Genomic DNA, 21,844 nt, shown 5'->3' with positions numbered 1-21,844 from the left:
GCTGGAGCCTCGGTGTCCACTGTCCTTTGTCCTGACCCTTTTCATGCCTGAGCCCCTGGGAATCAGGCTTGTTAGAAACAGCTCAGGACACAATACAAAGTTTTTAAATATATTGACTTTCCTTTGCTTTCCTCTTCTGCATTCCCGTTTTTGTTCTACCAGGCGGACACTCAGTCTGGATCCCCTACCCTCCTCAAAGCCTGCTCTCTATTTGACTCTTTTATCCCTCACTGCCCAATACCTTCCACCAGCCCCTCGTCTGTACTGGATCCCCCTTTGTGGGACGAAAGGCGTCATGCCCTCATGATATAATGACCTTCTGGGATACATGAGTGAAAGGGGATGGTGAGGACGTTCCCTGGATCCTAAAATCGCTCCCTTTTGGAAACTGCAGACTCTTCCTGTGCTGTCAATGTCAGGCTGGGTTCTTTCCTCGAGGGAATTTGAATAGGATTTCTTTGTAAAGCCCAGCAATTAAAAGCCTATGAATATGATATTATAGCGAATACATTTGTCATTCATCCGTTTGGAATTTAATTGAAGGAAAAGATCTGGACCCAGCACGATGAACTTGGCCTGTAACTCAAACCTCTACCCGTCCTGTTCCCGTCCATTTCTCCTTGTTCTGTTCTGCTGCTTTGTATTTTCTTTTCTTTTCTTTTTTGTTTTAAAGTTCTCACTGACCTCTAGCCTGCCATAGAATTTACTTACTTATTAGGAGTGTTGGTTTTCGTTGACCTTGCCCTCAGTAGATTGCCCTTTATGGGGCCCCGATCTTTGCTGTTTTCACCTTTGTGTTCCATGCATGTAGAACCATGCTTAACACATGGCTCGGTAGGTGTCTCTTAGGTTAATGCTTGAATGTCTGTTAGGAATCTGTGATAACTTGTTCCAGGTACCTATCTGCAAAGGAAATGAGCTGATGGAAGCCCTGCCTTGAAAAAGTTAACCTTTTTTTTTGTTTTTAATTTTATTTTGATGATAAGAGAGATTTGAATGTGTCTATATGCTGTTAGAAGGAAGCCGGTGAAGGGTAAGACATCACCAAGAGAGGGGAGAACCAGATGATGGGGGGGGGGGGAAACACTGCCCCTATGCGACCAGGCACATAGGTAGAGGAGTTATGGGGACAGGAGGGACTCCCAGATTGATTGCCACTGCCTGCTGTGTTCTGGGGGAAACAGAGGCTGTGACGGCAGAATTCAGGGCTAAGGCTTGCTAAGACGTTGGTCTCCCCACATTTGCAAAAGTGTTTGCTTTGCAGTGACTTGGAACTTGCAAAGGGCAGCGTGGGGGGCTCTGCCGGGCTCCGTGGAGATGGTGGTCCTGTGTGGCTGGCCCCAGCCATGAAGGGGGCAGGGGGTGTGTTGGCTTCCACCCCAAAGCACAGCCCAGGACACCAAAGCCGGCTGTACCACCATCCCAGGGGCCAGTGGGTCCTACTCTGCACGCTCCCCAGGAACAGGCTAGAGTGAACGGCACATGGAGTCTGCTCCCAGTCCTGGCTTCCCTATGGTTCAGCTCCTGGCTGTTCTCTGCACGTCTTCATGAGCACTTCAGATGGATCGAGGCATGGATGCCACCCTCCTGTGCACTTACCTGCCGCCTACTGTATACCCAGGCATATCCAGCATCCACGCTGGAGGTGTGGGATTGTTTATGCCGTATTCCCGTAGATTACGTCGTCCTGCCAGTTGTGAGCTGACTCCACAGAAGCCTTGGTTTTCTGCCAGTTCTCTTTTTTTTATGTTTATTTATTTTTGAGAGAGAGAGAGAGAGACAGAGTGCGAGTCTGGGGTGGGGGCAGAGAGAGAGGGAGACACAGAATCCAGAGCAGGCTCCAGGCTCCGAGCTGTCAGCCCAGAGACCGACGCGGGGCTCGAACTCACGAACCGCGAGATCATGGCCTGAGCCGAAGTCAGACGCTTAACCGACTCAGCCACCCAGGTGCCCCCTCCCCAATTCTTTTTTTTTAAGTTTATTTATTTATTTTGAGAGAGAAAAAAAGCATGAGTGGGGGAGGGGCAGAGACAGAGGGAGAGAGAGAATCCCAGACGGGCCCCATGCTGTCAGCACAGAGCCCAATGCAGGGCTCAGTCCCACGAACAGTGAGAGCATGACCTGAGTAGAAGTCGGACACTTAACCCACCGAGCCACCCCGGCGCCCCGGTTTTCTGCCAATCCTTAAAGCAGGAGTCGAGTGCCAAGACCAAGACCTGGGTTCAGGGTCCACGTAGTTACTGTCTACGTGGTACTCTGTGGTTCTCAGGGTGTGGTCCCCGACAAGCAACATCGACCTCATCTGGGAACTTGTTACAGATGCAGATTCCCAGGCCCCATTTCGCACCCGCCGAATCAGGTGTGGCTCAGCAACCTGCCTGGCGACAAACCATCCAGGTGATTCTATTACACACCCAAGTTTGAGAGCCGCTGGTCGACACCGCAGCCTCAGCCAGCTTCCTGGTTAAACACATGCCTTGTCTCAGAAAGTAGCTCGGGTGAGGGTCCACACCTTTCAAGGCTGGGTGCCCCTCGCGGCCACTGCAGGCCCTCAGGGCGCCCTTCCCCCTCCCCTCACCCCCAGCCCACCTTAGCTGCCAGCACCTTAAGTCGTCCTTACCTTCACGGGCAGGTGTCTGGACCAGGTGACTATAAGGTTCTTGAGGACAGGGCTCCCTTTTACATGAGGTCATCGATGTAATCTGTTTTACAAACTCTGTTCATTCTCTTGCATTTTGTGCTATTTCATGCTGTTAAGAACACAAATTAGATGACTAAAAGGGGCACCTGGGTGGCTCAGTTGGTTGAGCATCTGACTCTTGGTTTCAGCTCGGGTCATGATCTCATGAATCAGGAGCCCCATGTTGGGCTCTGCACTGACAGCTTGGAGCCTGCTTGGGATTCTGTCTCTCCCTCTCTCTCTCCCTGCCCCTCCCCGGCTTGCACTATGGCATTCTCTCTCTCTGTCTCTCTCTCAAAATAAATAAACATTTAAAACAAACGAATGAGGTGAATAATAAATACATTGTTAAGAAAGCCATCCCCACTGCTTGGAAAAAAAAAACAAAACAGAGCTTTGTTGAATATACACACACCTGTATGGAATTTTCGTTTGGTGCCCACATACAGTTATACACATTGACCTGTAAGAAATGACACATCTCGTGCTTTAGTTAAGTAGGCAAATTTTAATACGAGCACACTGTCTTTCTTTGTGATTTTTTTTTCACCAAGAAATAGGTCCCCCTGCAATCTTTCTAACTGTTCTTTGAAATTTTTGTTGTTGCCTTTTCATTCCATCCTAAGTGAGTAAGGATGAATCACGAGAATCGGCATGCAAAGTCTCACTGTGGTTCAGGGAAAGATACTAGCAGGGTTGACTCCAGGGCCGTTGCTCAGGTGGAAGGCAGCTTGCCTGTGACCAAAACGATCGATACGGGGAAGGAGGTGGCGGGGGCGGGGGAGGGGGGAAGCTCTTCAGGACTGAAGGAATAAATGAGATGAGAAATTGAAATGTTTCATCTTGTTCTGAGTAACATTAATCAGAAACTATTAACAAGGCATATTATAGTAACATGTCTAAATGGTAAGAGCAAAGAAATTCTCCAAGGAGAGAAGACCACTTAGATTCCTTTTAAGTGGTGTAAAAAATCAGATGGCTTCAGATTTCTCCAGTATGTCCGACTTCTCTGGGAAGAGAAGGCACTGTCTTATTCTGAAGCCTCGTAAAAAAGAGTGACACACAAGTTTACTGAATCCCGTTGGGCACAGCCGTTCCTAAAGGGAGACAATAGAAAGACATGATCAGATCCTCTGGCTCTCGGAAAACATCTTGCCTTGGTCAGGAAGCTCAAGAACTAGATACAAGGCAGAATTCCTGTGTGTGTGTGTGTGTGTGTGTGTGTGTGTGTGTGTGTTGTTGGCAAGTATTTGCCAATTTGTGGCAAGTATCTGAGCCTGCTTCGGATTCTGTGTCTCCCTCTCACTCTCTGCTCCTCCCCCGCTTATGTTCCCTCTCTCTCTCTCTCTCTCTCTCTCTTTCTCTCTCCCTCTTTCTCTTTCTCTCTCTCTCAAAAAATAAATAAACATTTAAAAAATACTGTACTGTATACTTAAGTATTTGCGAAGATCTAGAGGGTGTGGGGAGGCACAGCTGGGATAATCTTCTTACCTGGCTCAGTCCAGCCTAGAACCTTCCCTGTGGTTCAGCTTTTGCAGGAGGCTCCACAACGGTCGCAGCTGAGATTCAGACCCATCACGATGAGTGATGGCAAAGGATGGATGTATTTTAATTTGCTTAGAGTCGCAATAACGTTCTTAAACAGCAGAGTTTGACGTGGCCGCCACAGTTGCCGGTGGCAGAGTACGTAATGACCCCGGGCCACACCGTTTTCCTAAAGAGTTTGGATGCCATTGTCATGACCCAAAGGGCCCAAGGTTGGCAGCCCCGCCATCTTGCCCAGTCCAGTCCGCTTGAACTCAAGACACTGAAGACCTGCCTCGTCACCCATTTGGACCTCCCGGGCTCAAGTCTGCTGTATCTATTAAATGTTGTGATTTGGGTAATGGTCACTCCTGGGGGAACCAGACCATTGGTTCTATTTAGTTTTCCTGATCCTTAGAGTATATGAATCTATTCCCCCTTCCCCACTGGCGTTGCTCATGTCTGGCCATGCAAATGACTTCATAGTGCAGGATTAGAGGGTGTCTGCGATAAAATTCAGTAACTACCAGTGTGATCGGTATGAAAAGACAGGCTGGGAGGACGCTATGGGAGAATCTAGCAAGGGAATATAACTTAGTCTAGGGATTGGGAAGAGCCTGCCTAAGGGAATGATATTTAAGACTTTAAAAGTAAGGTGAATTGAAATAGGCAAAGAAGGCACGGGTGTGTAGTGTGGGAGTAAGAATGTTTGAGGGAGTTTCAGTTAGACGAGATGCGTAAGTCCTAGAGAGCCACTGCACAGTATAATGCCTCTATGGTTAACACTCTGTTGTATACTGGGGAGCTTGGGGGGCTCAGTCAGTTAAGCGTCCGACTTCGGCTCAGGTCATGATCTCGCGCTCTGTGAGTTCGAGCCCCGCGTCGGGCTCTGTGCCGACAGCTCGGAGCCTGGAGCCTGCTTCGGATTCTGTGTCTCCCTCTCTCTCTCTGCTCCTCCCCCGCTTATGTTCTCTCACTCTTTCTCTCTCACTCTTTCTCTTCTGTCTCTCAAAAAATAAATATTAAAAAAATACTGTACTGTATACTTAAGTATTTGCTAAGAGGGTATACCTTGTGTTTTTTAAATTTAATTAGCTTATTTTATTAAGATAGACTTGACCTATGTCACTGTATACATTTAAGTTGTACCGTATGATAGTTTGAATTATATATTTTGTGACACGATTACTGCACTAAATTTAGTTAGCATCCACCATCTCATATAGGTACAATAAAAAGAGAAAGCAAAAAAAAAAAAAGTTCCTCATGTTGAGAGCTCTTAGGATTTACTCCCTTAACTAACAACTTTCATATAAATCCTAGAAGTGTTGACTATAGTCATCGTGCTGTACTTGTTATATCCCTAGTACATACTTATCTTATAATTGGATGCTGCTTTATTTTTAATATCTTTTTTTAATGTTAGAGAGAGAGAGAGCATGAATAAAGAATCAACTTCTTTATTCATTTATCTGTTGATGAATACTTAGGTTGTCTCCACGTCTTGGCTGTTGTAAATAATGCTGCTATGACCATGAGGGTTCATGTGTCTCTTCAAGTTCGTGCTTTCATTCCATTTGGATACATTCCCCAAAGTGGAATTGCCGGATCGTATGGTCATTCTGTTCTTCATTTCTTTGAGGATCGTGCATACTGTTTACCTTAGTGGCTGCACCAATTTACCTTCCTAGCAGGAGTGCACAGGGGTTCCCTTTTCACCACATCCTCGCCAACACTTGCTGTCTCTTGTCTCTTTGATGATGACCATTCTCACAGGCAGGAGGTGATAGCTCATTTCGGTTTGATTTGCCTTTCTCGAATGGCGGGTGATGTTGATCATCATTTCATGCACCTGTTGGCCTTTCGTGTATCTTCTTTGGAAAAATGTCCGTTCGGGCCTTTTGCCACTTATTGATTGTTTTTTTTTTTATTATTGAATTGTGGGAGTTCTTTATAAATTTGGATATTAACCCCTTATCATATATGTAGTTTGCCAAGACTTCCGTAGGTTGTCTTTTCACTTTGTCGATTGTTTATTTTGCTGCGCAGAATCTTTTTGGTTTGACGTAGCCCCACTTTATTTTCTGTTGTGTCCCTTGTGCTGCAAGTGTCAAATCCAAACTATCATTACCAAGACCCAGGTCAGAGAGCTTTTCTTCTGTTTTCTTCTAGCAGTTTCATGGTTCTGAGGCTTACATGTTCAGTTAATTTTTGTGAGTGGTGTAAGCTAGGTGGCTCGTTCCATTTTACGACAGGTGAATATCTAACTTTCCCAGCACCATTTATTTAAAGGGACGACCTTGTCTCTTTTGAGTATTCTCGGCTCCCTTGTCAAATATTAGGTGATTATGTATGCTGGGGTTTACTTCCGGGCCCTCGATCTTTTCCATGATCTGTCTGTTTCATGCCAGTATCACACTGTTTTGACTGCTATAGTTTTATAGCATAGCTTGAAGTCAAGAAATGTGACGCTTTCTCTCTGAACTTTTTTCTCAGGATGGTTTTGGCTATTTGCGGTCTTTGGTTCCATATAAATTTTAGTATGATTTTTTCTACTTCTGCAAAAAATGCCATTGGAATCTTGATAGGGATTGCATTGACTCTATAGATGGCTTTTGGCGGTATGAACAACATTTTTTTTTAATGTTTATTAATTTTTGAGAGAGACAGAGAGAAACAAGTGGGGGAGAGAGAGAGAGAGAGAGAGAGAGAGAGAGAGAGAATGCAAAGCAGGCTCCAGGCTCTGAGCTGTCAGCACAGAGCCTGACACGGGGCTCGAACCCACAAACCATGAGATCATGACCTGAACTGAAGCCAGACACTTAACCAACTGAGCCACCCAGGTGCCCCTGGTAGTATGAACAATTTAACAATATTAATTCTTTCAATCCATGAATGGGGGCTATATCTTCATTTATTTGTGTCTTCATCGATTTCTTTCCTCAGCGTCTTAAAGTTTTCAGAGTAGAGATCTCTCACCACCTTGGTTACAGTATTTTATTGCTTTTGATGCTATTGCAAATGGGATTGTTTATATTTTTTTGGATTTCATTGTTAGTGTATAGAAATTCTACTCATTCTTCCCTGTTAATTCTGTATCCTAGAATACAGAATTTTACGAAATGTAATTTCGAGAGAGAGAGAGAGAGAGAGAGAGAGAGAGAATCCCAAGCAGCCTCCATGCTGTCAGCACAGAGCCCAGTGAGGGGCTCGAACTCATGTGCCATGAGATCATGACCTGAGCCGAAACTAAGTTAGTCACTTAGCTGAGCCACCCAGGCGCCCCGTCTCTTTTTTATTCTGTTTGTTTTGTTTCTTAAATTCTGCATGCGCGTGAAATCCCACGGTGTTTGTCTTTCTCTCTCTGACTGAGTTCACTTAGCATTATGCCCTCTTGTAATGGCATAATATTACATATGGCTGTAAATGGCCAGAACCTACTGGATGGGAGAAGGTATTTTCAAACGATATATCCAGTAAGAGGTTAATACCCAAAATGTATAAAGAACTCCTACAAGTCAACACCAAAAAAGCAAATCATCTGATCAAAAAATGGGCAGAGGACCTGAATAGACATTTTTCCAAAGAAGACATACAGATGGCCAGCAAACACATGGAAAGATTTTTTTAACTGCGTATTTTTGGGAAAAGATTTTAGTTTTTTCAGGATGTTTAGAGTGTTTATATCTCTGCTCCATACTCTAATTTCACCCAAGTACATGAGTTTCCTGGCTCTCCTCCAGTCCCACCATGCTTGTTTCTATGGCACCTCCCAAAAGGAGATGGTGAGGCCCCCACAAACTATCAGAACAACAGCCAAGGAGCCACCTACCTGTAAAGATTTAAAATCCGCAATGACACCTTGCTCTTATCACTGCTGGGTGATATTCTCACCATGGGGCAGAATAGTGCTTTATAGGGCATGGAAAGAGCGAGAGAAAGTTAATTTAAGCAGTTTATGGCGTTAGATAGCAGGCTCACTCTGCTATCTCTATTCAAATGTATCACCATCCCCTTAAAGATGAAAAATAAGCTCATATATGTAGAAAGCTGGAAACACACACCCATGTGTACATGCATACACACCTCAAGAGACCTTCCAAAGGACAGCCAGCAATGTGGTGTCGGTTGTAGAAGAAAATGGCCTCCATAGAGTTGCTAAAAATTTTTAACGCTAATTTTGTATGTGCTGGGAATCCCACCGTGAGTGGATGAGGGGGTGTTATTTTGTCTCTTGCTATTTTTTTTTCCCCTCAGAACAAATTGGAGAATGAAGAACTCAGTCATTACATTTTATGTTAATTTCTTTTATTTTAATTCAAGATTTTATTATGGAAAATTTGAAACATACACAAAAATAGAACAGTCTAATGAATCCAAATGTACTAATCATTTAGTTTCAACAAATATCAACATTTCGCTATGTGTTTTTCAGTTACTGCCCCTCAGCTTTCTGAAAGCAAATCCCCAGACGTCTTGTCATTCAGCTGTAAAAACTTTAGAGTGCATTGCTTAACATAAAAAGAACTTTTTCATCACAGGCTCAACATAAAATTACATTTCGTAAAATTCAATACCCAGGCCATGTTTCTCAAGAATATTTCTCAACATTCTGTAAGATGTCTCTGTCCGCCCCCCCCCGCCCACACACACACACACACACACACACACACACTCACAGTTGCTAGAACATTCCCTACCCTTATTATCCTCATATCATTCATTTGTCGAAGACACCAAGTCCTTTGTCCAGGAAAGTTTTGCACAATCTGGGTTTGGAAGATTGATTCTTCTTATTGCCTTTAATGTGTTCCTTCTGATCACCATTTTCTCTAAGCTGTGCGGTAGTCCCCCCTTAACTGGGGTTTCGCTTTCTGTGGATTCCGTTATTCATGGTCAACTGTGGTCCAGGAACAGGTGACCCTCCTGACTTATCGTCATCAGGAGGTCAGTAGTAGCCGAATGCTATGTCACAGTGCCTACGTCGGTCAGCTCACTTCATCTCATCACGTAGGCATCTTATCATCTCACATCTTCGCAAGAAAGAAGGGTGAGTGCCATACGATCAGATATTTTGAGAGAGACCACATTCACATAACTTTTATTACAGTATATTATCATAATGATTAAAGTTATTAGTAGTCCTTCTTGTTAATCTCTCACTGTGCCTAATTTATAAATTAAACTTTATCAAAGGTATGTTCGCATAGAAAAAAACCATAGGGGCAACCTGGGTGGCTCCGTCAGTTAAGAAGTCCGCCTTTGGCTCAGGTCATGATCTCATGGTTTGTGAGTTTGAGCCCCTCATCGGGCTCTATGCTGTCAGCGCAGAGCCTGCTTCAGATCCTCTGTCCCCCTCTGTCTCTGGCCCTCTCCAGCTCATTCTCTCCCCCACCTCTGGCCTCTCTCAAATAAATAAATACATTTTAAAAAAAAAGAAAAAACCCATAGTATATCTAGGGTTTAGTACTATTTGTAGTTTCAGGGGATCTTGGAATATATCCCCCATGGATAAGGGGGAACCACTCTAATTAAATCTACAAAGTTTACTACACTTGGCTTCCACCTTCCCTCTCTTCCTTCCCCCCTTCCTTCCTCCCTCCCTCTGTTCCACCCTTTCTGCCTTAGCTTCCTCCCTCCCTCCCTTCCTTCCTCCCTTCCTCCCTCCCTCCCTTCTTTCCTTCCTTCCTTCTTTCCTTCCTTCCTTCCTTCTTTCCTTCCTTCCTTCCTTCCTTCCTTCCCTCCCCCCTTCCTTCCTCCCTTCCTACTCTCCTTTCCTTCCTTCCTGGCAAGAATAGGTGGTGCTGTAAACTTCTATCACATCACATCAGGAAAGATACAATACCTGGTTGTTTCACATTTGGTGATGTTCAATTTTAGCAGTGGCTTTGTGTATTGTCAACCTAATTCATCCATTATAAAAGTTCCTCATCAACCTTTCACCTAAAGGTTTTAGTAGCCAGTCATGATCATTGCCTAGATCCATTATTTCATTAAGGCCTACAAAATGGTGATTTGTAAATTCTACATTAATTCTGCATTTATAAGCTGTAATTCTATTTAAAAGGAACCTTCCCTCATCAACTATTTGGATACTCAGAAATACAGTTCAAATAAGAAGGGCAGGGTAAATGCTTAATTCGTTCCTTTTATTTAAACATTTTGTAGAATAATGAATTGGTGCCATAGCAACCCCCAAAGATGACCAGTGGGATCTTTTTTCCCCAGTAATATTATGGACTCATATATATATATATATATATATATATATATATATATATATAATGTGTCTAAATCCATTACAGTCATTATTGATTTGTTTCCCCATTATATATATGTTTTTTGTTGAGGTATTATTTAATACAATAAAATACACAAATTTTTAAAAATATTTATTTATTTTTGAGAGAGACAGACAGACAGACAGACAGAGTGTGAGCGGGGAGGGGCAGAGAGAGAGGGAGACACAGAATCCGAAGCAGGCTCCAGGCTCCGAGCTGTCAGCACAGAACCCGACACGGGGGCTCAAACCTACGAACCATGAGATCATGGCCTGAGCCCAAGTTGGAAGCTTAACCAACTGAGCCACCCAAGTGACCCCAAAATACACAGATTTTTAGTCTGCAGTGTGATAGATGTTACAGTTGTATACCTCCCTATAATCACCTCCCAAAACCTGATATCGAACATTCCCATTGCCTGAAAAAGGCCCCCTTTGCCCCTTTCCTATCATTTCCCACCGCTACCCTATGCCGCGTCGTCCAGGCAACCATTTTCTGATTTCTGCGACTTGTTTGTGTCTTGAGAACTTCACATAAAGAGGATCGTATCTTACATACTTTACTCTTTCAGCGCGAGTAAAGTTTTTAACATTCCTCCTCGCCGTTTTATTTGTCAGCAACTCCTTCATTCTTATTGCCGAGAGGTATCTACTGTGTGAATATATGATAAATTTCTTCATTCATTTCCCTCCTATTTTCTGAGGAATAGTGGGTTGGTTTCCAGTTTGCATCTGTTATGATTATTCAGGAGAAAGTCATTTTTGGACATATGTTCTGGTTTGTCTTGAGGAGATACCTAGGAACTGAATAGCTAGAATATAGGGAAGATGTCTATTTAACTTTTTAAGAAACCACCAAACAGGTCTCCAAAGTATCATTTACCACTCCCACCAGCCCTGTATGAGAGTTTCGGGGGTGTCACATCTGTATCCGTATTTGGTGTTGTCAGTGTTTAACAAATCTAGTAGGTTTGAAGCCGTACCTCAGTGTGTTTTTAATTTACATTTCCTTCATGGCTGATGACACTGAGCAGCTTTTCTTGTGCTTTTGGGTAATTTGTGTATCTTCTTTTGCCCATTTTTAAAACATTGTGTTATTTTATTGTTTACTTGTAGAGGTTCATTATATGTATAGTGGATGCTAACTTCGTATATACGTACTCTGAATATTTTTCTCCAATCTGTAGTTTGTCTATCCACTTTCTGCTCTGTTTCTTCTAGAAGCTTGATGGTTCCAGCTTTTACATTTAGGTCTATGAGCCATAAAACCCCTGGAGAAAACCTAAGAGAATATATTGCGGTAGGCAATACTATTTTGGACTGGACACAAAAAGACGCTAACAATTTTTTTAAGTGATTAATGAGACTTAATCAAACTTTAAAACGTCAGCTAATCAAAGCATACCATTAAAAATGCGTAAACAAATCCACACACTGGGGAAAATATTCACAGTGTGTGTATCTGAGAAAGGAATTTTACCCAGATTCTATATGACAAATCTTAAAAATCGTGAGGGAAAATTAGCAAGAAATTTGAACACGCACTTTGCAGAGCTTTCTCAGTTTTGGTCTCATTTTGTGTATTTCTCATCCCTGACCTGAAATCAGCCATGTCTACAAGAAGCCCTATTTCCTTCCAATGGGAAATAGTAAGACTTTGGTATCCAACTTATTAGTCAGGGTGCTCATTGCTGTTGGAGTATCACTGTGTTGCCTTTTCAATGAGCAAAGCTAGACAATATTGAGTTTTATAGACTGAGAAATGTAGATCATGAGTTCGTACTAATATTAAGAATTTTTGTTTATTTATTTATTTTGAGAGACATAGAGATAATGCAAGTTGGGGAGGGGCAGAGGGAGAGAGGGAGAGAGAGAGCCCAAAAGGGCTGCCAGTGCAGAGCCTGATGCGGGGCTTGAACTCATGAAACAGCGAGACCATGACCTGAGCCAAAACCAATGGTCAAATGTTCAACTGGCTGAGCCAGGCAGGCACCCCTCATACTCCTATTTCTAATTCAAGTTTATGATTACAGGGTTTTTGCTTCTTTGCTTTTATACTTCTCTTTTACTGAAAGACTTGGTTCCTATTGATGTAATTTCTTATTTGCATGGTTCTACGACTGTATAAATAATGGTTTCAAAATAAGAATGCCAGCTAGCTAGTTAACTGAGTGAAACTTAATACTTCTTTGTGGTTTGTTTTCACATTCTTGATAAAGGGTGTCAGAACTGTATGGCAATGGGCAGTAAAGTTCACTTGCTTTTCTCTTTTAGCCTTGACAAATCAGTTGGTTGGAGTCATTTGACCTAAAGTTTTGGCTTGAAAATTTTGTGTACAGCAACTTTAGGCTCAGAGTCAAATTGACAGAGAGGTACAGAGATTTTCCATATACCCACTGCCCCCACACATACATAGCCTCTCCCATTTCAGTATCCCTCACCAGAGTGGTATGTCCGTTACCCTTGACGGACCTACATTGATCCATCGTTTTTACCCAAAGTCTGCTGTTTATATCATCATTGTCTCTTGGTGTACGTTTTGTGGGTTTGGACAAATGTATAATGACGTGTATCCATCGTTTAGCATCATACAGAGTATTTTCGCTGCCCTAAAAATCTTCTGTGCTCTTGTCCCCCGGTCCCTCGCAACCACTGATCTTTTTACTCTGTACATAGTTTTGCCTTTTTCAGAATGTCATGTAGTTGGAATTGTACATATAGTACATACAGTTGGAATCGTAGAGTCGGAATTTATTTTCAGAGCTGAATAGAAGTCCATTGTCTGGATGTACCACAATTTACTGATTCAAGAAAGACATCTTGGTCGTTTCCAAGCTTTGACGGTTAAGAATAAAAGCGCTCTAAACACCCCTGCGAAATTTTGGCAGTCCTGCGTATAGTCGCGGCAGTGTGCACCAAACACAGTGCTCGGGCTGATTTCTCTCCAGCACCCTCTCGGGCTTTCTGGTTCTGGTGCCCAGCAACGCTTACTGCCAGAGGAGCTGCGAGTCCGGACAGCCGCTTCACATGGTTTCTTTTTGTTAGTAAATCTGCCCCAGCCCACCTTCCTTGCGGCTGAGCTTATGGATCCAATGAGAAGGGGGCTCTGTCACTGTTATCATCATTATTATTATTGCTAGAGCGTTGGGAAAAAAATTCAAGAACTGCCAGGCGTAAAAAGAACACTGAGCCCCTCCCCCCCCAAAGCATCTTCTTGATTGTCAAAGCTAAATTAAATCCTCACATACGAGGACTATGCCAGAGAGGAGAAATAGCCCATTCCCGGGGTTAAAACAGGACCCCCGGAGCTCTAAAAGGGGGAACGGAGCATTACTGTCATCAGTGAGTGGAGGGAGGGAACAGAATGGACACCAGGGAGAAAAGCCCACAGGCCTGCGTATCCTTCATCTCGTGGTACGTGTTTGCACCATAGCTAATCTGTATTCATGGTGCCTGAGAAGATAAGCAAGGGGGTAGTGGATTTGAGAATGCGTTTCCACGAATGTCATTGCATTTACATAGGAGAGGGAAGCACCTAAAAATCATGCCTGCCGTCGATTGGCGTAACACTGGGCCGGACACTGTGCTAGGCACTTTATAAGCATCAGGTTAGTCAGTCTTCATGACAGATCTGTGAAGTAGCCATTCCGTTTTACAGATGATACGAGGATGGGCAGAAGCCAACTAATTGGTCTGAGATCTCACAGCTCATAAATAGAGGAATCAGAACTCAACCCCAATCTATCCGACTTTAGAGCTCTTTGTGGCTTTGCTCACCTGTTGCTTGGTGTATTTATTCATCCAGAGCCTCATCCATCCACCCTCTGGGTAGCCGTGAAAGCTGCAGATTATACCCCGATGTCATCATATAGTAGGTGCTCAGAATGTTGTTCGTATACAGCACAGATCAGAGAGTAATTCCGTTTGTCGTCGATACGATGTCCATAATCCCTGTATAGACACACAAATAAATCCCATGCCCATACATCTATTTCATGCGATACACTATCTCCTATATAGAGAAGTGTAGTTATGTAATAAACAAAAATATGTTTGAAACAGCATGAAATTGGATTTCCTCATCCATAAATTGTGTTATATTTATGTCTAAGTTATAGTTCGAGAAACAGAACCGCGATGTTGATATTTTTATAAATGGTGTCTAATGTATTTCTATTAAGGGGAGATATATTTGCTGTGCTGAAATGTATTATCATAATAGCCAAACCATTTACTCTACCACTGGAAAATGGTGTGGGATTCTGTCGGAGATTCCACTTGCCTGCTCCCAGGCTGCCAGATCTATTGTAAATTATTGTAGGCGTCTGTGAGTTATTTTATAGGAAGCATCCATCTATTTTTACAACTCCGAAAAGTCTGTCACTCTCATTCATCTCCCTGGGAATAAAGCAATAATTTGATTCTCTATAAATGTGAACCTGAATTTACACCATCCTCTCCAGTTGGGACGTCAGTGATGTGGGTGATTTATAGCTCTGTGTCTCCGGGGCAGGGGACCGGAAAGTGGCATCCTGGCCCGGTGTGTTTGTTGCCATTTTCCATTATTTCCGCAGAAAGGGGGGTGGGAATCAACCTGTCCCCATTCGACGTAGGATATCACTGATTTGTTCCCTGTACCACGTGGGCTCGTTAAATGCCATGGCTCAAGGGACAGTCCTAGGGTCCTGAGCCACTCCATTCAGCTCTGGGTCCCATAGTTGGGTGAGATGTCTGTAAATATACCTAGGGCACCGTGATGTGCTTCAGCCTTGAGAGAGCACCATTGCAAATGCTTACATTTCAAGGCTTCAGCAGGAAAGCGGTCGAATATTTGGGGGCTTTTTAGGGATTTGCTGCCCTGTGGATGGCCTGTTAGGCAGACCCACATTATCCATCTACAAGAGCTTGTCTAAGAAATGTCCCATGTTTCATCCCTTTTTTTCTTGATAGGATGCCAAGGGGCGGGGGGGCATCCTTTTGTCAGTTGCTTGGGACCAAGGCTGTTTGGGCCTGAAAATCTGGCTGCTTCCAGGACCAGGAAAGTAGGCAGTGGGAAGAGAGCCTGAATACTCACTAAAATGTTGAGGTAGGGGATGTGAGCAGGAATCAGGGCTGGAGTTTGTAGCCAGAGAACTGGAGTTCCAGAAAGACCAGAGAGAGAAATGATGGATGGGGCAAGAGATGCACAGAGAAATCCTGGAGGACTGCCGGAGGCAGGTGAGATCTGGTGCCCTGGGTGGGCTTTCCCGTGCATTCTGCAGTATGGTGCTTGGGTGGGCTGGCTGCACTTAAAGGTCCTCAGGATAAGGCAACTCATCCCTGAGCTGTTGTCCCCACTGAGGAGTCCAGATTCAGGCATGAAAGCCTCTCTGACCTCTCTTGATCATATTCTGACTCTGGAAGGTTTGTGCTGGGGGCTGTCCCTAATTGAAACCATTTTTCCTAGAAGGTCGTTTATCCTAAGTGTTACACGCCAGTCTGGCTCAGCAAGAAAACTTTGCATATGCAAATGACCTGTATTATTGCGGAAGCTCTTATTTAAATGACTTCGTTTGGGGAAAAGAAGCCTAAGTGGAAATAGGGTGGATGGATTTGCCAATTGGGACCCGCAACTTTGCAGCCACTGTCCGTCCCTTCGCCCATGTGTGGGCACTTCTGGCTGACAGCCACATGTAGCCACTGTCTGCTTCACAGAGTATGAAATGGCTTCCCATTGGACTATTTTGTAATTAATTCTCTCTCCTTTTGAAGATCTAAATGGGAAATATATTGTGCATTTGACAACTCCATAAATTGTAAAATCCTCAAGCTTAGAAATGCAACTCAGTGCTTCCTCTATGCGACAGGAATAGAAAGAATTAAAACCTTGCATACTTTTCAAAATTTGCATTTAGACTCTTCTAAACCTTTTTGAGGTGCATTCCAATTCCATTCCCCCCCCCCCCCCCGCAGAAGGACACACAGGTAGGAAATGATAAAGGTCCATCCTGTTGATGTAAAAGAGGTGAGAGGAGTGTGCACATTCAGGGAAGAGGTATCATCTTCTCTTTTTTCCCCCAAAGTTGTCCTTTTTTTTTTCTCACCCAGAAAATCAGCCAGTTCTTCGGGCTTGGAATGGAGGTGATAAATTCGGAGCTCTTTTTGGGGGGAAGTTATCAAGGGAGAGTCATCCTAGAGGCATGCCGCGGGTCTGGAACAAATTAGGGTGGCTGCCAGCGTTAGAGGGCACAGGGGCAGCTTTGAGGCTTGCTCTGAGGGGCGGGGATGCGTTCTGAAGATGCTCAGCCTACTTAAAGAGACCCAGCAGCTATGACAAACTCTAGGCAAGCTGTTGAGATGGGAAGAGATCTGCACCCGGGGGGGGGGGGGGTAGTGGGACACACAATTTCTTGAGAACCAGAAGACAGAAGAGGTAGATGAGTTGGAGGGAATTGGTTGATGTTCAAGTTCTAAGTGTATGACCAACAGCCCCAAAATAAATGGCTTAAAATAACAACGGTCATTTTATTATCTCTTCTGGGTATCCAGAAGAGTATCCAGCGACACACAGGGTATGAATTGTGCCCCCCCCCCCCACCAAAAGATATGCTGAAGTCATAACTCCCAGTACCTGAGAAATGACCTCATTCGGAAGAGAACTATGAGTCAACGTATTTCTTTTGTTTTCAGTTTGAGGTCTTTGTTACGGCAATCCAAGGAAACTAATACAGGGGGGATAGTTTGTCTCTGTGCCGGGTGGTTGGGGCATCCGCTGGAAGGATTTAAAGGATGAGAGTTGGAATCATCTGGAATGTTCACTAACATGTCTGGCAGCTGATATTGGTTGTCACCTGAAACCCGAGCTTGGCTGTCACGTAGAACACCTCCACGTGGCTTCTCCGGGTGGTCTCTTGGATGGGCTCCTTTGGGCAATTTGACATCGCGGTGCTGGGTTCCAAGAGCATCTTTAAAGAGCCAGGTGGAAGTTGTATCACCTTTTATGACCTTGCCACCGAAATCACGCAGTGTCATTTCTATCGTAGTTTCCATTCAGGGAAGCCCTGGGCTCAAGAAGAGAAGATCCCGCTTCTTGATGGGCAGGATGTCCAGGTCACGTTCCAAAAGTGCGTGTGGAATGGGATAGACAGGTATAGCATTTGTGGAAAATACAGCCTGTACATTAGAGAAGGTTCCACCCCGCAGCTTGCGTGGATTAGACAGCCCCATCGAAGGGCAGGGGCAGGGACCGTCTCTCCTTCCTCCCTTCGCTTTTTGATTCTGCCATCTCCTTTATGGCATGTCTGTGCTGCCACGTTCGGCCCTTGCAACCATGGTCTGGTCCCCCACCAGAGAAGGAATTAAATTCTGTCCAGTAAACATGTTCGGGGTCCTGTGTGCAAGAAAGTGAGCTAAATCCTGTGGCAAGCCCTGTGTCTGCAGAGAAGAAGGTTGCTGGCCCAGAGGAGTCCTAGTGAGGGGCCACGACAGACGTGCCACTAAGGCCAGATGTGATTTACTGCTGTACATCACGTGGAAGCAGAACAAGGAGACCGAAAGGGGACCCCATTGTCAGCCCCCCCCCCGACACCCGTTGCTGCATGATCGCCTCGCATGACAAGGTGGAGCCTGTGGGTCCCCTACACTCAGCGTATTAGTGCCCTGGGCTCATTTCTTACTCTGAGGGAGATGTAGTTTTCTAATTCAGAAGGCAGGAACAGTCCACGTTCTAGAAGAGGCGGGTCTCTCTGCCAGATATTGGTTGACGCCCTCAGCAACGGCCAAGCGGGTCCTTGATGTCGTGCAGTTGACAACTGGCTTTTCTCGGTCAGCAGGGATATGGATAACACGAAACGTATCTGTTGATCTCACACATGTGAAGATACACCAGCTGTGTTTATCGTTTGTCTGCAGTGGGTGGGAGGGGGTTTTTGTTTCCAGGGTGACTTTCGGGTTTGTTTGGCGCCTTTCTTCTTCTTTTTTAATTTAGTAGATGTAAGGCAGAAAGTCCTAGGAGATACCTCTGCAGAAGCGAGGTGCCTCAACCCACTTTCTAGAAATGTTTTCGCATGCAGTTCGAGGTGAACAGAATCCTATGGAAATGCCTATAGTTCAGTCAGTCAACAAATACTTAGCAAGCGTCTCCTGTGTGCTGGCCTGGGGTATCGGGAGGTCTCCCACGTTGTAGAGTTGACGGTCTGGTTGGGGGATCAGGCGTTAAGTAAGTAGGCATGCGCAAATAGATGGTAATGCATTGGGGTAAAGTATGTGAAGGAAGAGAATTGAGCAGGATAAGAAAGGACGGGGGGTAAGGTGGTGTGCTGGGGTCATTTGTGGGTGGGGAGGTCCTCTCTCAGGAGTGGTATTGAAAGCATGACCTGAAGGGGCAAGGGAAGAGCAGGGAGCAGCCAAGAGTGATCCAGACAAAGAGCAGGACGGATAACATCTCCAGAGACAAATGGAATCGTTGGGTTCCAGCCCCTGGGGAAAACCTGCGTGGCTGAGCAGAAGGCTCAGGTTGAGAGAGACGAGTTTGGAAAGGCAGGAAGGGGCCAGGTCTTACACGGTCTCGTAGGCCACCTGGCTCACTGGGGACTTTGTCTAGAGTTAATGAGAAGTCCCTGAAGGAAGAACCACATGGTCTGTAACAGACTTGAGTAGAGACAGGGTTAAGAGGAGGCAGGCTCGTCTGATCACATCGGGAAAGCCCTGACCAAATGTCTATAGGGGTTTCGCTTTCTTATATTTAACGGGTCAAGGCCACGCTGTGGCGGTAGAACCCTTGAGTCTCTGGGGGACAAGGGCTTGGGCAGGAGTGGCCAGAATTTGGGGCTCAGCGGCCAGTGGAAATTTAAACCCGGGATATTTCTTCCGCCTGATGGAGCTCCTAGGGTCATCCATTAGAGCAGAATTTCTCGCGTAGGCACTAGTGACGGTTTGGGCTGAGCCATTCCTTGTTGTGGGGGGAGGGGGCGTCCTGGTGTTGTACGATGTGTGGCAGCATTCCCAGCCTTTGCCCACCAGAAGCCCATGGTGCCCACCTCCACCGCCACGTTGTGATGACCAAAAACATCTTCAGGTATCGCCGAGTGTCCCTGGCGGGGAGGGGCGGGACTCAGAGCTGGCCCTCGGTGGAGAAGCACTGATTTAGACCATGCCTTCTCAACGGGGTAAAATGCTCCCTGGGCGGTAAAAGCAGAGGTTCTTGAGGAGTGAAAATCGTCAACATGACAGTGGTTTACAGCCCTCCAAAGGGCCACCGTACGTGAACAGATATATAGTGTATCCGTGGTATTAAAATTGCATGGGAGAGGAAGGCAATTGAAAACAAAACATGTCTAAGAAGCCTTCTTGGGAGGGCAGTAATAAAAAACAAAATTGAGAAACACTGCTCTCGACCAAGGGAGAACGGTTTTTTTTTCCGGGAAGCCGGAAACTTGGCTGAAATGGGCAACCAGAGGGCCCGGCAGGAAGGGTCCTGGAAATCGAAATGGGGAGCCAGAGGGCCCGGCAGGAAGGGCCAAGTAATCACTAACAGCAAAGGCTAACAGTAATCACTGATCACGTGCCAGGCATGGGGCCGAGTGGTTTGAGCGTGCACGGCAGCACCCGGATGTAGCTGGGAAACTGAGGCACACTCAGATTCACAATAAACAGCGTCCAGAGACCCTGCCCTCTACCGCAGTGGGCCAGGGCCAACCCGGGGGTGGAGGACCATGACCTCAAAAGCCCATCAGAGGGGTTTTCAGGAACTTGGGGGGGGGGGGGGACCAGAGGGTCCCTGGGGGCTGGGAAGGGAGCAGAGGGAGGCAAGGTAGCAGGGAAGGAGTGGGCAGAAAATGGAAAATTGAGAGGTTAGACCAGGAGGGAGGGAGGGAGCCAAGAGTCCAAGAGGCATGCTAGCGAAGCTGCCTCAGAGTTCAGTGAGATCCTTAATACAACCTTCTCCGGGTTCTTCTGCCTTCTGTCTCTCTCCACCTCAGTGGCTGCATTGTGGGTTTGGAGTGGGCGGGGCCGGGCCGCTGAATTCTTTCCAGCGGACCCATGCAAGGCTGGCCTTGGCCGCTTCTTTTCCCACCCGCCAAGTAAATCAGTATGGCTCCTGACTTCCCTCTGGGGCCTGTCTCAACTGAGCTCGCTCTTGTCCTAAGCTCATGATCTTTAGGAAAGGAATTTTGCCAGCATCCCTGATTTAAAAAAAAATGCATAGAGTATTTTCCTCCCAAGCTGTATATCTACACAGAGAAATAACACTATTTCATGCTCTCTCTCTCTCTCTCTCTCTGGCAAATATTGCTGTCTTCTCAGAGTTGGAATTTTAGTTCTTTTATAGTTTATAGTTTAGTTCTCAACTCTATGTTGAGAAAGGGTTTTAGGTTCCAGTTTGAAGGTCCCATTGCCGGGGAGGCAGCTCCAAGCCCCCAGGATGTACCTCAAAACAGACTGACCCTTCTTTGCTCGTCGAAGGCGGTAGAAGCTGCCTCTTGGGTGTTTCAACTTTGAAAAGTTACGGTAACGTAGAGTAATTGGAGCATTTCAAATTAGGAATGGAATAATGATAATTGACTCTACGTGTCGTTCTCTCCAAAATAGTTCTTGCACGCAGATTACAGCCCGCTCCTGCCTCTTTCTCTGCAGCTGTTGAGGGTCCAGAGCAGCTGCGGGCACATTGGAGGGGAGGTGTCCCCAGGTTACTGGTGGGCTCCCGGATCCACCGTCGAGTTCTGTCGGGAGGGATGTCAAGGTTGCTGTGATGGGAGCATGAACCGGGTCAGGTGTCAGCCAGCCTGTGCCTGAATCCCTCTGACGACGAGGTGGCTTGCCACCTAGCACCCGTCCTACTGCTGAACCACTCGGATCCCCTGGAAGTCGTGTTTTTAGCAGCCTGCATCGTAGAGCGCTGACCGGGTCCTATTGCTAAGTTCTTGCAACCTTACTTCATTCCTAGAACTGCCCGGCGAGCTGTTATCGCTATCACCGTTGCAGAGAAGGGGAAGTCACAGAGCTGGCAAATGCAGGAGCCAGGTCTTGGCCACGGGAAGCCTGACCCCAAGGCCTAATGAACCACTGTGCAATATCGCCTTATGGTCTATGACACTGTCATGTCAGCAGGACGTCTGCCTGTGGCTCTCATGCAGCGGTACTGATGCTGCCCATTGCCACTCTGGCAGACGAGTTCAATTCCCCTTCTGCACAAAATTCCTCAGGCTGATTCAACCCAAAGGCGTGCTTCCCCCCCTTCCCCTTTCGGCCCCCTTTAGTCTTTACTGCCGGAGGAAGAGAGTATGTAGGTAAACACACCCAGTTCCTCCCTGGTTCCTTGAATCTCACGCTTCAAGATCCTACTGGCCGGGGTCTTCTCCTCTTGTGTTGGCCAGAGAAGT

At 45.6% G+C, this 21,844-nt stretch overlaps 1 protein-coding gene across 1 annotated transcript in view; it reads left to right on the top strand.

Moving 5' to 3' along the window:
- The window catches only part of GALNT17 (polypeptide N-acetylgalactosaminyltransferase 17), a 120,413-nt gene that overhangs the window by 9,691 nt on the left and 88,878 nt on the right, over nt 1-21,844 (top strand). The window lies entirely within an intron of this gene.

The sequence above is a fragment of the Panthera uncia genome, chromosome E3 (assembly GCF_023721935.1).
Source record: "Panthera uncia isolate 11264 chromosome E3, Puncia_PCG_1.0, whole genome shotgun sequence".
In the NCBI taxonomy this organism is placed as follows: Eukaryota; Metazoa; Chordata; class Mammalia; order Carnivora; family Felidae; genus Panthera; species Panthera uncia.
The sequence above is the reverse complement of the archived record's forward strand: the minus strand, read 5'-3'. Positions and strand labels throughout refer to the sequence as shown.